Here is a 17123-nt window from a genome sequence, read left to right on the forward strand (position 1 = left end):
AGAAACAGGAAGGCACCACATTCAACCAGGCTTTGTACTGCTTCCGCATCTAGGAGATGTATCATGCAGGCTGTTCTAGGTTGTTACTTAGACACGATACAACTCATGTCTGTATAAACTAAATGCCACCAATGAGATGAATTGTTTCCAACGTGGTGTCTTTCAGTATGACTGTGCCTAACACTTCCTGACACACACATGGGTGCAGTCTGTTCCTCAAAACAAACAACAGTGCGTTTAAATGGGTAACATCTTAGGTCATAGTAAAATCTAACCCCTGGCCCTGGGCTGTAATCAGAGACATGATTTAAGAGCCTAATACACTCAGCATGGTCAAGAGTTTCAAAATCTCTGCTGGAATTCGGCTTATCTTAGTGTGATTTAAAGGACACCATCAGCTCTATATTCTGTGAGTTCTTCCTTCTGACAGTTTACAGGTTTTGTTTTATACTCCATCTCTCTCAGTCTCCCGGAGGCTTAAATCAGTGAGAGATGACATGTCAGATTCTCCAAAAATATTATTAATGACAGGCCAATATCTGAACTCACATGTATAACCAAGCCCATCTTTGAGAATATCTCAAATCAGTCTTTTTGCTGTTTTTGTTACTCTGCCTGTAGAAAAATGTCAGAAATTCTAGATTTCCTGGAAAAATCATCATAATACAACATGAGTTAGCCAAACTTAATGTCAGAGATGCAAGTCATTTTCCTTTCATTAATTCCCACTAATAGCTTCTTCTTACCTCATTTTTCTTTTCTCTCACCTATGTCGCTTCAATTTTTTTTTAAATCCAGTCTTGTAGGCACTTTCGTTCTCCCTTCCCTAGTGTATCCATTCACATCTTGCTCATTCTATTGTCTCCAGCTCAGCTTCTGGGGTGGCCTCTCACTAAGCATGTATCTATCTACCAAGGATGCTCTCATCCCTTCACCTCCTCCATGACCTTGGCAATGCTTTGTACTGATGGCAGTGAAAACAGTTTCCAGCACAGTAAGGCTACAGGCTTACACCACAGTAAAAGCGGCATGCATATGGATCAGCTTACGTCCCCGAAAAAAAATTGAAAATGTTTTGTAGTATGATAAAATTTAGGAAGATGTTTTGTCCACTTTCCTTAGTGTTGTAACTCTGTTCTGCTGTTATAACTGAGTTAGTTGCATTTCAAACTGGTAAATAAAAGAGGATGCACTTTAAAAATGTTTTGTCACAATGTCTCTAAAAAGATTGTTTTTAAAAAGTGGGGTTGTGGGTGAATGGTGCAAAGTGTGAGACAACATAATGAGTACCTCTGCAGAGGCATACTGAGTCAGGGACATTGGAAATGGCCCGTCCTCTTTATGCGCGGTTGACTCTGGACTAACGGATTCCTACACGCCCTCCCCCAAGCACCTTTATTCTTGCAGAACTTGAGCTGAGTCTGTTCTCCTACCCTCTGAAGGCTGGCATTTAGTTCCCTGGCTCCTCTGTGCTATTCCATTTGCTTCTTGGTTCTGCCCCACTTCACAGCTGTGCGATGACACCTAACACTTCCCGGCAGCAGATGCTGGGAGAAGCCGGTGCCAAAGCAGCCGAGGCTGTGAGAAATGCAGTCCCCAGCTGTCCTTCCTTCCCAGTCCCAGGGACAGGACGGGCTTAGATGTCACACAAGTGTGGTTGTTTCATCACCTATAACAAGGCCTTTTTGAGAATTCATTGAGATAATACATATTAAAGGGCCTAATTATAGTAAACTCTCAATATATGGTCACTTTGACTATGCTGCCCCCTTCTGAGTTAGGTTTGCAGGCTAAATAGGTGGGTAAGGAGGTTTGGGTGATTTTCCATCTATTTCAAGAACACCACATTCTTTAGAATAGGCAAACAGTACTTCTGTAACCCATTTGTTTAGAGAGAAGACAATCAATGAAAGGTGTCTGTGGGATATATTATGACACTTCTCTCATTCATTCACTCAACAAGTATTTATTGAAAGATGTCCAGGATACAGCATTGATGAAGCAAATTTCCTGTTCCTATGGAAGCTGAGACTAGCAGAGGAGACAAATACTAACAAGTGAACACACACACACACAGGCTCATGTATAATATGCCAGGGGTGGTAAGTGCTGTGAATAAAAACAAACTGGGATAAGAATGATGAAGAGTAGGGTGGGCGGGGGTAGGGGTATGATTGCGTATCTCAGATGGTGGCAGAGAAAGCCTCCTGATAACATGACATTTGTGTAGAGCCTTGTCTGGAGGCTTCAGAAATTGTTCTTCAGTAAAACAAGCACATCTGATGCAGGGGAACTCTTACTATACATGCCTCTAGGAGTAATCATTTTAACATACCCTCCCCTATATGGAAGAAATGATTCTCCACGATCATCATGAAATGGAGCAAACATAACTGCATGTATAAACTAAAATGTACACTCACCACGCTAGCTGGTTTGGCTCAGTGGGTAGAGTGTCAGCCTACGGACTGAAGGGTCCCAGGTTCGATTCCAGACAAGAGCACATACCCAGGTTGCGGGCTCGATCCCCAGTAGGGGGCGTGCAGGAGGCAGCTAGTCTATGATTCTCTCTAATCATTGATGTTTCTATCTCTCTTCCTCTCCCTTCCTCTCTGAAAATCAATAATAAAACAAAAACAAAATTGTTCTGTTTTTTTTAAAAAATGTACACTCACCAAACAAAATTATATACTTGGAAATAGCTAACAGTTAAACACCGAGAAAAACCACAAGTGGTCACAGAAAATGGCAGAATTAATGCAACTCAAGTTCTATTTAGTTTTACAACCACAGTGCTCCACTGTTTGCTCCAAATCTACTAGATTAATGCAAACATACGCAGTACCACTGGGCTGTAGCCACCAGTTATTCGGGAAGCAAGAGAAGGATCTGGAACCATTCAGTTTTTCTTTGTGAGTGGGTAACTGAGGCCATGTGTGCCAGTCTGCATATCTGGGACTTCTCCGAATTAACTTCTGTGTAGAATACAGCATTTATTCCATAATAATAATAACAATAATAATGGTGATGTGCTAATTTGGAGCTTTCTTATACTATTAAAATTTAACAGTAATAAATATGCATATTGTGGGAGGAAAGAGTACTTCATTACTGACATTGTTTAGAAATGCTGGTGTTTGCTGATAAGAAGCAGAACAACTCTTAGTTGGTTTCATGATAGTTCTAAATCCTCTATGTGCCTTTATTGCCTGCCCCCACAGTAAGCTGCTACTACTGCCCCACCCTAGATATGCCACTTATGGGTTGAGCTGGGCGGCCCATTTCTCCCCATTTCTGGATCTAGCATGCTCCCACTTCCAAATATGTTTCACACTCTCTTTCCTGGGCCTTTCAGACCCTGGATACAACAGCCCATATTCTGGAAGTAAAGTGACCTGATATGGTTTCCGAGGTTCAACAGAAAAGCTTAGTTGACTCATGAGTCAGGCAGAAAAAGTCAAGAACCATATGATTTCATTCACATGTGGGATATAAAACTGGAAGCAACAAATGAACAAACACGATAAATAAAGAAAAACTCCATGGACACAGACAATTGTGTGGTAGTTTCCAGAGGGAAAGGGGTTGGGGGATAATAAAGGGTAAAGAGTGTCAAATATATGTTTATGGAAGGAGATTTGAGTTTGGGTGGTAAATATCGATGCAATATACAGGTGATGTATCATAGAACTGTACACTTGAAACCTATGTCATTTTATTAACCAATGTCACCCCAATAAATTTAATAAAAAGTTTTTTTAAAAAAGAAATGGAAGCCACTTAGGCTTCCTATTTATTATAAAGAGCCTTACATCACTTTGAGAACAAATAAAAAATATTTGTAGAATACTTATCATGTATCAGATGGCAAGCTACACAGTGAACAGAGGTACACAAAGTTATGAGACATGGCCTTGGACCATAAGACATGTAGTCTTATAAAAGACACAGCTTATAAAAGGGAAAAAATAGAGCAAATAATCTCAAAATAAAAAGTTTATTTAAAAGGAGGGATTATTGTAATCAGAGGTGTTCGACTACTTGCATTAGCTCTTGACCTGGGTCTAGAAAGGATAAAATAGGAATGGACAAGTAAAAGGGAAGAGAAGGGAGAAAGTCTTAAGCAGAGACTACATGAGTGGCATAGAAAATAAAGAGTGCCAAGACCATCAGTAGTGTGTATCACATCCAGCATGAGCACTGAGATGCAAAATGAAAAATATAGGAGAGGGAGGAGGCTATGGTTGGCCTTGAATTCCACCATGAAATATATTAGGAGAAGGAGAAGGAGGCCGTGCTAGGCCTTGAATGCCAGGTCAAGGAATGTGACTTAATCAATAGCTGAGAGTCACCAAGTAATTTAAGCAAGGAAGTTACCAACTCAAAGTGGCATTTTGGGAAAATGAATCTGGTGGTACTCTGAAGTAAGGCCTGAGGTAGAGGAAGAAGGTAAAGAACAAGCAAATCTGAGAACAGGCATAAACTGATAGAGACCTCAACTGAGGGAATTCTCCTTTAAATAGAATAGGAATGTATGTAAGTCAAACACCATAAAATTAAAACTCAGAGTTTGATTTTTTAAATATGGAAAATATGTGAAAAGGACCTGAAGAAAACTGTCACATAACGGGCATCTAGAAAAATTCTCTTTCCTTGTTCTTGTGGTGTTCTGAACTAAAGACGAAATGTTCTGAACTGAAGTTTCCAAAGAAACAGCACAGAGAAGTCAGAGGGCAAAGCATTCTCTTTGAACCTTGGAGCTCAAATGTTAGTTTCTTCACAAAGGCCAGTGGAAGCGTTTCATCCTCAAAAACAAGCCAGCAAGAGAAAGAATCACTCATGTGATGTTCCAAGGAAATTCTGTCCAGTGGTTGGTCCTACCTGGGGCAGCCTGGCCTTGAGTTAGATGATACAATATGAAACCCTTGGACCCCTTTAAGATCCACTTCTATTTCTAATTGTTTTCTTAAAAACATAAGGAGCTCCAGAAATAAATAACAAAAGAGGTATGCTTGAATCCTCTGAATGAGCTGTATTCGGGGCTGCATTTAATTTGTGATTTCTCCTGTGCTGACTTATTCACCACTCCTCTTTAAACAAAACTCCCTACAAGAAATCTTCAGTTCTCCAAAAGAATAAAAATTGCCAGTTCTTATTTTTGAGTTGCCTAAAGGGAGAAATGTGAGTTTAAGAGAATATACACAGTGTAATTCATCATTTTAAAGTATAGCCCATATTACAAATTTGATGTTTCAATTGTTCATTCTTTAAGTCACTCAAATAAAAAAATTATATAATTAAAACATTTTGTATCAAAATCCTGTGCTATATACTTCTTTTTTCAGTAGATATGAGCATTTCTATAAGGTTTCTCTTGGGTGTTTATCCATGAAAGCCCAGGTCCTAGGAGGTTTGGGCAGGATTCTGCCCCTCTGAGAAAGGGAGAGGAGAAAGCAGGTCGGATGTGCACTCTCCTTTTTTTGGAGTCAGTTTACCAAAATTCTTATACTTCAAAATAGAGGGGGGTGATGCATTTTAAGAACCACGGGTGAAGTAATTGTCCCCAAATTCAAAATATGGTTACATTTTCTTAAACTAGAAATGTCAAGTTCCACTGACCATTAAATGACCCCTTTCCTGGAAAAACTGAGATGGGGAGGGGAGAAGGCACAGGGCCCTTGAATACAGTATTGTGTCTGCAAGGTGGCAGTGAGGGAGGGGTTTCACCCTCTGAAATCAACACAATTTGCTACCTGATTCAGCTTCTATCAGGATGATTTTCTCACTTGTGAAAAAACAGAAAACCACACATCTTTCTAAACATCATGAATAATGGATTGAGATTTCTGAAAACTCCCCTTCCTTTTCTTCCATAATTTAAATCAAGCTGTTTCAAAGCCAACATACTACATGTTGATTGAAGACGGAAAAGGTTATAAATAGTAAAGGTTGAAATTTTTCCACGAAGGTAGGTAGATAAAAAAAAAAAAAAGAATCCTTCTACTTTCCATGGGCAAGATGTCCCCGGCAACTCATTATCAGCACTGTCCTCCATCACAGAGCTGCTGTCTTGAAAGAACACAAGGAACAGAAATGGGCCGTGGCCGTGGCCTTGGCACCAGTGTGCCTGCCGCCAAGCAGAACCCTCTGCATTTATGTCCTGCCTCCCCCAAACCAGGCATATGATGCTGTTTTTTTTAGGCCTAACTTGGCACAGGGAGGCTGTGTGTAGCTTGCATTCTCAATACGGTCTCCCTCTGCTGCTGGGCATTGTGTAAATGCTGCCTGCTCTGTGTACTTACATCTCTAAACTGTAGGCTGAGTACCAATTTCCAAGCTGGAGAATCTTTCATCTTGCTTTAAATTCTTCCGAGTTTCATTTGAAACGCCTGTCAATGAAAGGTATCAGGAGTTAAATTACGTGTCAGAAAAGTGAGACCTTTACAGAAAAAGCCGCCAAGAATACGAAAAGGGCACTTCAGTCTGGGGTGATGGGAAGAGGTGCTTCATGGATGAGATGGAGAAGACTTAATAAGTGTTTGATAATTTCCAAATGACTCCCTGAGATTTGTATCATCTGACCTTCAGAACAGCCACACAAGGCTCTTCCATCTCTCAGGGAGGTCCCAATTACTTCCATGCAACTAATATTTATTGAGCACCTAATATGTCCCAGTGCTGGTATACCCACAATAGTCAAGACTCTGCTCCCACAGAGCTCAGGGTGGAAACTGGGTGAGAGATAATAAAAACAAACAAATAAATTATCAAGGTAACAAAAGAGAGTGAGAGGAGCCATGAAGAAAAACCATCAGGGTAATATGTTAGAGAGTGACCAAGCGTGGGAAGGCTGCTCTTAGTGGTGGCATTTGAGATGAGAACTAAAAGTGAGTAGAAAGCCATGGGGTGATCTGTGGGAGGGACATATCCAGCAGAAGGAAGTGCAAGTACAGCAGCTTTAAAGCAGGAATATGTGTGGCATGTTCTACGGACAGAAAGAAGGCCAGCATGCCTGATGGGAGCTGAGGGACAGAATGGTAAGGCAAAGAAGATGGAGGAGGAGGAGGAAATGGGGCTCATATTTGTTGAATGTTTACAATGAGCCAGGCCTTGAGCCAAGTTCACAGTCATAGGTGTCACGGCTGGGACTGCAACCAGGTTCTCTGACTCCAAATCCTTTCGTTTATACCAATACCACGCTGCCTGGCCCACACCTTGCCATCTGGAAGGCCAGCTTTGGTTCAGCCAGGTGGAAACAGGGGAAAGAGAAGGAACATTGATATTCAGAATCCTACATAGGTTCCTTTTTACCTGCTGGCCTATTTCCTGAGTGATTTCTATATGTGGGGCATATGTTGACCTGATTTTTAAAAACTGGAATTTCTCTCATGCTAAGTAATATTGGCCTCTGAGCCAGAGAATCAGCTGATGGATTCTATACTCTGGGGTAAACTGAAGCACGGCCGATAGAATATAATTATCAGATGTAACTGAAAAGGCAACTGAAAAAGAAAAAGATAAAACATATTGAATGTCTCCAGGAAATGAATCCAAGTAAATCTCGATCTGTGTTACAGGAGATTGCAATATAAGTTCCTTCCTCCCGCCCTCCTCTAAGTAAGTTTGAATACTCTCTCTCACTGCTTTCACATGAACTCAAATTGCTTTAGAAACCTGTCATATTGAATTAGCCAAAGCAGATAGTAATTCAGAGGGGTGCCAATGTGGCATTATTGAAAATTGCTGGTTGGAAGGCTTCCTTGCAGCATTATTCAGGAACAATAACTCACTTTCATCACCATGTGTCAGTAGGAGCAAATGATGAGCTTTGCGTGGTTTGTGAATTAAACTTCCTTAAAAGTCCATCATAAAGATGAGAAGTACACAGAAAACACCTGCATTCGTCAACAAGAGCACAGGGGAACGAGAGCACACTTGTGCGTCGGCCCCACACTGTAGTCACTTGGTGTGAAATACACCAGACACACTGACCCTGAGGCAGTCCAGCAGAACAGTCAGGCTTCAGAAGATCCTTGACCTTGACATCAGAGGCAAGCTCAAAGGCCGTGCGAATTAGGAATAAACAGCAGAGACATTCAAAGCAAAATAGCTCTTCCTTGTGATATTAATGATCCATCAGCTCCTCAGAGAAGCCTTCCACAACACCCTGCTTCATCACTCCCTGTCACGTTACTCTCATACTTTCTTTTTCTTTATAAGACTTGGCAATTTTTTATATCACCCAATTCATCTCAGTATTTGCTTGGCTACTTCTATCCCTCCCACTCAAGAACGTAATCTCCATGAGAAGTAGATCTTAACCATCTTCCTCTGCTCTAGGAACAATACCTGGACCATAGTAGACACTCAATAAATAGTTATTGAAGGACTTCTGAATTCACAAACATTTTATTATACTAGAGCAGAGGCTATTCTATAATTGTATTGTTTTATCGGCTGTAATAGTCAGGCCTATGCAAGCTAGAATCTAGGAAGTCACCATGAACTGTTCGTCTTCGGGTCTGCTGCCCAGAGACCTACTTTATGTCTAATCGTTACTTGGTTGGTGGAGGGAATTTTAGTGGAGGGATAGCTGTGGAGCTGTTGTGGGTCTCTGCACCAATGTAAGCATGCTCCTTAGTGGGCTCAAGAAAAACGTTATCCCAAACCATCGACAAAACCAAAAGACAGCCTACTGAGTGGGAGAAGATGTTTGCAAATAATAATCTGATAAAGGGTTAATATCCAAAATATATAAGGAATTCCTATAACTTAACAACAAAAAACAAGCAACCCAATAAAAAAATGGGCAGAGGCTCTGAATAGACATTTTTCTAAAGAGGACATCCAAATGGTCAATAGATATATGGAGAGGCTTATCATCACTAATCGTCAGAGAAATGCAAATCAATTGAAAATTGGTGCCGCCAATATGGAAAATAGTATGGGGAATTCACCAAGAAACTAAAAATAGAGCTACCATTCATGCCAGCAATTCCACTTCTGGGTGGTATTTATCCAAAGAAAACAAAAATACTGATTCAAAAAGACATATGGCCCCTTATATTCATTGCAGCATTATTCACAAAAGCCAAGATATGGAAATATGGAAGCAACCCTAGGTGTCCACTGATAGATGAATGGATAAAGAAGAGATGATATATATATATATATATATATATATATATATATATATATATACACACACACACATACATACAATGGATTATTATTCAGTAATAAAAAATCTAGCTATTTGCAATAACATGGATGAACCTAGATGTTATGCTGAGTGAAATAAGTCAGACAAAAAAAAAATATTGTATGATCTCACTTACATGTGGAATGTAAAAAATAATGAATAAACAAAACAGAAACAGACCCAAAGATAAGAAAACAATCTGATGGTAGTCAAAGTGGAAGGGGAGATGGGTAAAATAAAAACAACAAAAATTTAAAAACAGGGTGAGGTAAGCAATAAAAATAATAATAACTAGAGGCTCGGTACACGAAATTCGTGCACGGGTAGGGTTCCTAGGCCTGACCAGCGATCAGGGCCCGTCTGTGGGGCGACTGGTGGAGCGATAGGGGAGCCCCCGCTGGCACACGCCTTGGATGGCCTGGGGCCTGCAGGCTGGGGGCAGTTCCTGCATTGAGCGTCTACCCCTTGGTGGTCAGTGCATGTGATAGCGACTGGTCATTCCACTGGTCGTTCGGTCAATTTGCATATTAGGCTTTTATTATACAGGATTTTTAAAAAAAGTTTTATCCAATTCCTGAACTACTTCTTCTTTTTTTAAAAAAAAAATGTATTTCTTTATTGATTTCAGAGAGGAAGGGAGAAGGAGAGATAGATAGAAACATCAATGATGAGAATCATTGATCGGCTGCCTCCTGCACATCCCTACTGGGGATTGAGCCCGCAACCCAGGCATGTGCCCTTGGCCGGAATCAAACCCGGGACCCTTCAGTCTGCAGGCTGACGCTCTAGCCACTGAGCCAAGCCGGCCAGGGCGTGAACACCTACTTCTTGATTTACACAGTGAAATTCTTAGATTACCTCTGTGACCTATCTCAAAAAGTCTAATATTTTCTTGCAGCTTTTTATTTTGAAAAATTTGAGGTCTAAGTCTACAGAAAGGGTGCAAGAATTGCACAGTGAACATTCAGATTAACCAACTGTTAATATTCTGTCACATTTGCTTTCCCTCTCCATGTACATGCATCTACGGCATATGTTTAAATGTGAGCACATATGTTTATGCATCTGTGTATATGTATGTGCATATGTGTGTTACGTACATGTATATATCTGTTTGTTTATATGGGCATTATATGTGCACGTGAGTATATGTGTATGTATATATACTTTGGCTTAAACTGAGAGTTAGTTGCAGATATTGATGTATTTCATCCCTAAATATTTCAGCAAGGTTATTCCTCCATTCTATAATTATCATATTCAGAAAATTTATTATTTAGAAGTATACTATTTTCCAAAACAAAGTTGGTTTTCAAATTTCCTTAAGTATATCCTAGTGTCCTTTACAATTTATTTTTTATCCAGGGTCCAATCAAGGGCCATATATTACATTTAACTAGAGGCCCAATGCACAAAATTCATGCATGGGTAGGGTCCCTAGGCCTGGCTGATGATCAGGGCTGATCTGTGGGGCAACTGGCAGGGCAATGGGGGGGGCACCCACTTTGGTCAGCCTGGCGCTGCCCGTTCACTGGCCCCACCCCCCGCCACCACCACTGATTGCCTCCCTTTGCAGGGCTACTGGCAGCCTGGGGCCTGTGGGCTAGGGGCAGATCCTGTGTTGAGCGTCTGCTCCCTGATGGTCAGTGCGTGTCATAGCAACCAGTTGTTCCACCATTCGGTCGATTTGCATATTAGGCTTTTGTTATATAGAATTGTCATACCTTTTTAGTTTCCTTTTGTTTAGAATGGTTCCCCAGACATGGTCTTTTGGGCTTTGTTTGTTTTTATTTGTTTTGGTCCTTCATGACATAGAGATTTTTATAGAGTCCAGTTGTTTTACAGAATTTCCCTTCATTTTAATTGGCCTAATTGTTTCTCCTAACTATATCTGATTAAAGTCTCACATTTAAAGTTCCTGCCGAAACCGGTTTGGCTCAGTGGATAGAGTGTCGGCCTGCGGACTCAAGGGTCCCGGGTTCGATTCCGGTCAAGGGCATGTACCTGGGTTGCAGGCACATCCCCAGTAGGAGATGTGCAGGAGGCAGCTGATCGATGTTTCTCTCTCATCGATGTTTCTAACTCTCTATCTCTCTCTCTTCCTCTCTCTGTAAAAAATCAATAAAATATATTTAAAAAAATAAAATAAAATAAAGTTCCTAACATGACCAATATAAAGTGAATGTGAAATAACTCAGATTTCCTAAAGGAATTTTTAGGCTGAAATGCCAATACAATGAAGAATAAAACACTTCTGACATATGTTTCAGATAGCACTTGGTAAGACCTTTTCCGAATTGGTTAAAATCCTCATAATACAATTAAGTTAGTGCTTCCCACATGTTAGTCACTCACATACTCCCTTCAAGAATTTTGTTGCATCCAAGTTCTACCGGTATTAACATTAATGCAATCATTTAATTCAATTGACTTATTTAAATTATTTCTTAACCTAAGAAATAATATTGATATTAGTGGTTTTGCTATGCTTACTGTATTTTTCTAATGCCTATCAAAGTACACATAAATATCAAAAAAATATTTGTGTATATCTAAAACTACCTCTGATACCATGATGGAGTACTTAGGGAAACTCTGAGTAGAGTGTAATCAAATTGGTGTGTGTGTGTGTGAGTGCGTGTGTGTTTATGTACATGTAGATAGAGTTGGCAGAAAAGCCTGCCTTTTCAAGAACTAAGGAAACAAGAAGGTGCCATGGTTGGTAGGCCAAGCTGGGGATAGCATCCAAACCAATGACAAGACCAGCAGCTCCTGAGAGACAGAGCATCTCTCTATAGTCCCCTGATGTCAGATTGATTGCTTCTCCATTCATTTCCCAAACCCTTAACCAGCAAGACTGAAAACGAGGCTCAGAAAAAGGCTTGTCAGGCAAACTCTGACACTGATGGAAGATCACTCTTTGTAGCTGAAAAATATGCATATTGGATCATAGGATTCCTGATCTTTCACACCATCCACATTTCCCTGGAGATGGAGGCCCAGAAACAGTTAGCGGGTTGTCCAAGATCACACTTCCAGTTGGTGGCAAACCAGGAACTTCATCCACAACTTCAGATGCTTGGACCAGTTCATTCCACTTCCCATGCTGAGGCCTGAGCCTGTATAGCTAGTTCTACATAAAACCACCTATACATATACAACATATACATATATAAAACCAGATTATACACATGCACACATACATATAACCACATACATATATAAACCATGCATATACAAATGTATATCCTATATAATAAAGAGGTGATATGCAAATTGCCCATCACTCCAACACACATGATGGCCGCCCCATGTGGTCAAAGATGGCCAGCAGAGGAGGGCAGTTGTGGGCGATCAGGCTAGCAGGGGAGGGCAGTTAGGGTGACTAGGCCTGCAGGGGAGGGCAGTTGGGGGTGACCAGGGGAGGGCAGTTGGGGGCGATCAGCCTGGCAGGGGAGGGCAGTTAGGGGCAATCGGGCTGGCAGGGGAGCAATTAGGCATCAGGTTGGCAGGGGAGTGGTCAGGGGGTGATCAGTCTGGCAGGCAAAAGCAGTTAGGGGCAATCAGGCAGGCAGGCAGGTGAGTGGTTGGAAGCCAGCAGTCCTGGGTTGTGAGAGGGATGTCCGACTACCTATTTAGGCCTGATCCCACCAGGCAGTCAGATATCCCTTGAGGGGTCCCAGATTGGAAATGGTGCAGGCTGGGCTGAGGGAACCCCCCCCCCCCCCCCCCCGCACAAATTTCATGCACCAGGCCTCTAGTATATATATAAAAAACCCCATTCTGGCTTCCTGAGCCCATCCTAAACTTCTCTTTCAACCAAAAATGTGTCCAAGCCTTGTCATCTTTTTTAGTCACCAAACGGCCATCTTTCTGTGTCCCTGCATGTGTGAACTGCACAGCCTGCATTCAAATTCTTTTAGTAACTCTGGCCACCCCAAATTCTACCCATGTATGATCATACTATAAAAAGTCAGATTTAAATACCCCAGCTCAGGGCTAGGCCTCTCACCTCCTTTTCCCTTCCTTTCTACCTCAGGTCAAACCCTTGTGGAATAGAAGGCTGACCCAGGTATGGATTGAAAAACACCCCACACCTGGACTGGTAAATATCCAGCCATTCATTGGCTTGAGACTCTCCCTTCTCTTTCATCCCCACACCTAATTGGTTACTAAGGTCTATGGCATCGACTGAGCATCTCTCTCCATCCTTGATTCTCCTTCCTGGCTGATATGCCTTGGTGCAGGCCCTATTTTCCTCCCCAGGAAAGAGTTACAAGAACTCCTTCCTGTAGCCCTGTGCACTGCCTGCCCACCAAGCTACCCTCTGCACTAATGGCTCTCAGAGGTTGGTCCTGGGTCTCCTGGAGGTCCCTGAAACCTGTACAATGAATCCATGAGGATGAGATTATACCTATAATATTGTAGACATGATTTGACTATAGACATAATATAGACTGTTCCCACAGTATTACATCATAACGCTAAACATATGAGTAGCCTTTTCTACTCTTATTTTATCACAAGTGTACAGTGGAGTTTTCCAAAGTCTTTCTAACATGGGATTTCACAAGAGAGTGAATGCAGAAGCAGACATGAGAATGAGAAAGTCTTCTATTAAGCCAGACACCAAAGAGATGTGCAAAAATGTAAAATGATGTCACTCTTCTCACTGAATTATTGTTTTGGAAAATAAATTATTTTTCAAAAAAATGTGCTTTTATGTTAACACATCATGAGTTTATTGTGATTTTTAATGAATTGGTAAATATGTTTTAAATTTCTGTTTTAATTTTTAATATGGTAAATATGAATAATATAGCCCACATAAACCAAAAACTCTTTGGGATCCTCAATAATTGTTGAGCATCTAGAAGGTTTCTGACACCAGAAAGTTTGAGAACCACTGCTTCAATTTTCTTAAAGCAAACTCATTTTATCGTGTTACTCCTCCATTTATAAACCACTGCTGTCCAGAGGATAAAGAGCCTAATATTTAGCAAGGCCCTCAAGGCCATCCATTGCAACTTTATCTCTTCACAGGGGTCATCACCCACCTACTACCTGACTACTCACCCCAATATACCCTGTGTCTCATCTAGCCACTCCCAGCATAGGTTGCCTAAGCCAACTGCATTGGTTTTGTATTGTGTTGACTTAGTTCCATTTGACCAGGTTTCCTGGAATTCCCTTACCTGTGGGAGGGAGACATATCTGTGGAAAACTGTGGGGTCAAGTTAAGGTTGGCCACAATAGAAATATGCGTGAAATTTGGAAGCAGAAGTGAAGCCTCAGATTTGCACATGAAAGGCACTGTCGCAGCTCCTACATGTTATCTCTGATCGTCTAACTTACCTAGTCTGTGAGGGCAGAGGTGGACTCACATCTCCCCAGCTCCCACCGGCTTCCACCCTTAGTTCCTGTGTTTGTGTGTGCAGCTCCTGGGTGAAGAGCACCAGCCTCTTCTACAGGCACAGGTTTCAGTTCATCCTCCCAGGTGCCAGTGTGTCCTTGTTTCCTCTCACATCAGCCCTATGGGCAACCTCAGGTCGCCACCAGCAGCAGAGGCAATGCCTTTTGTCAACCTCCTCATCAGCTCCCTTCATGGTCTTTGCTCAGTGATTTTTCTCTGCTCCTCCACCTGAGCCCTGCCAGACCTCTGCAGCTCAAGCTGTTCCCACAACTCTTCAAGGTCTGATCCCTACAGTAAATCCATTATTCCATATCATTCATAATAAGCCCGCTTCCCTGCTCACAACCTAATTCATACCAAGTCTCCAGGGGTCTTTCCCCTCCTGTCTAATGGAATACCTATTTTATTTTAGTTTTAATTGATTTTAAAGAGAGAGAAAGGGGGAGGGAGAGAGAGAGAGAGAGAGAGAGAGAGAGAGAGAGAGAGAGAGAGAGACATTGATTTGTAGTTCTACTTATTTATAAATTCATAGATTGATTCTTGTACGTGCTCTGAATGGGGATTAACCTGAAATCTTGGTGTATCAGGACAATGCTCTAACAAACTGAGCAACCTAATCAGGGTTGGGATATAAATTTTATCTTTCCTAAATCAACCCAGGGTCTCAAAAGCCCTTTAAAACCATTATCATAAACTCACAATCCAGGTGGATATGACCCTTGTCTTCCTTGTGTCCACGCTGCATGCAGCACATACATGTAGCTCTCCACCTGTAATGCTTTTTCCACAGATATAGCTCCCTCCTATGTCTGAACACTCTCTGAGATCAGAGACAGGATCTCATGATCTATATCTCTGTATCCCCATTCTCTGGAACAAATGCCTGTTTGTTAAACGACCTGAACACAGGGGAGGCAGAATACATGCGGCACTGTGGATTTCTACATGTCAGACATGGGGAAAGAGGGTGGATGAGAAAGGGTGGGGTTGAAAAATTCCATTTTTCTAAGCTGGAGGGTCTGCATAGAGCCTACAGTTTGTAAAGTCTACTGGGCATAAGACTTACTAGAAAGCTTGTTAAAGTGCAGATTCCTAGTGCCACAGCTATTCTGTGAATATGGGGTATGTTAGATATTCTGATTTAGCTGGTTTTGGGCAGAGCCTAGAACTCTTCAGTTTAACAAGACACAGCATTCTGATGAAGGGGATCCTGGAAACACACCTTATGAACCATGAGCACAAAGAATATCATGGAAGAAGGGCTGCTTATGGTAGTGACTTTTAAACTGGGCTGTTCTGAATCCCTTGGTAGAGGGAGATAGGGAAAGCAAGGAAGACTTGATAAAAATGCAGTGTCCCTGGTCCCACCCAAATCTTCAGAATATGAAGTGCTTCGAGAGTGGTAGGTGTCTAGTGGGCTGAGGGTCAGGAAACTTGACTCCTCTGGCTTAACTGCTTCATCAAAAGAACCCGGGGCAGGGGCATTAACTTCCTATCTTCATCTGATCATCTAAACTCACCCCTGAACCTTCCATCTACAAAGCCTTGGATGTAAATGATGAACATATTCAAGGAAAGGCCCTTTAGGGGGTCATATCAAAGGATCCTAAACGTTTGGAAAAATACTGAATTGACAAACTAACAACTGATCCATAGAAAGGACAAAAAAAGCTGGAAGATAAGCACCCTCCTAATTTTTCCAGAGGGTTTAACCGTCCCCACTGTGCCTATGGATCCCTCTCCAGTTGTTCCCTCATATAATCCAGACCTGCACCACCCCATTCAGTAACTGCTAGGCACATGTCCCTACTGAGCGCTTAAAATGGGGCTAGTGACACTGAGGAGCTAAATTTTTAACTTTGTGAATAATTTAAATTTAAATCTAAAAACCAATACTCGATTCAGTAACTGGAAAACGTTTACGTATAGTTGAAACAACTTGGCTATGTAAGCCTGCTTTTTCAACTGTAAATGTTATGAATTCTAAATACAGGTCAAGTGTTTCTGATGAAAATTCAGTGCTCTGTTCCATGCGCTATAAATATAAAACACACCCTGGATTTCAAAGACTCAGATGAGAAAATAATTCAATAAATTTCAATTTGACTCTATGTTAAAGTGATAATCTTGGATATGCGGGGTTAAGTAAAATATATTACTAAAATTAATTTCATCTTTTTTATTATACATGTCTAACGTGGCTATTGGAAATTTTTAAATTACACGAGTAGCTAGTATTATATTTCTATTGGAAAATTTTACTGAAGAACGTGTAGAATGTGACTATCAAATGTTGTCACTAAATATTTTGAAATCATCTTGGAATGTTACCTAATGGAGGGAATTGAGGGCCCCCTCAGAGGGCTATAGGCTGATTCCAAGGACACACTCAATTTGGAAATGCAATCTTTTCAGGGTCTCATCCCTTCCCTCCTCCACCCACTATGGAGCAGCCTTCAGGGCAGCTGGTGAGCCCCTTCCAAAAACTAGCCTTAGGATTTTCAAGTC

At 41.3% G+C, this 17123-nt stretch overlaps 1 protein-coding gene across 7 annotated transcripts in view; it reads right to left on the minus strand.

The window, feature by feature from the left end:
• The window catches only part of LRRC3B (leucine rich repeat containing 3B), an 80236-nt gene that overhangs the window by 46826 nt on the left and 16287 nt on the right, over window positions 1–17123 (minus strand). For 4 of the 7 annotated variants that reach the window (XM_070391091.1, XM_070391093.1, XM_070391094.1 and 1 more), the window contains exon 2: window positions 6303–6389. The exons of the other annotated variants lie outside the window; for them this stretch is intronic. The gene's annotated coding sequence lies outside the window, so the exon portion shown is untranslated. The remainder of the gene's footprint in view (window positions 1–6302; window positions 6390–17123) is intronic. 7 annotated transcript variants of the gene reach the window in all.

The sequence above is a fragment of the Myotis yumanensis genome, unplaced genomic scaffold (genome assembly GCF_028538775.1).
Source record: "Myotis yumanensis isolate MYYU_CA2020_CCGP unplaced genomic scaffold, mMyoYum1.0.hap1 SCAF_14, whole genome shotgun sequence".
Classification (NCBI taxonomy): Eukaryota; Metazoa; Chordata; class Mammalia; order Chiroptera; family Vespertilionidae; genus Myotis; species Myotis yumanensis.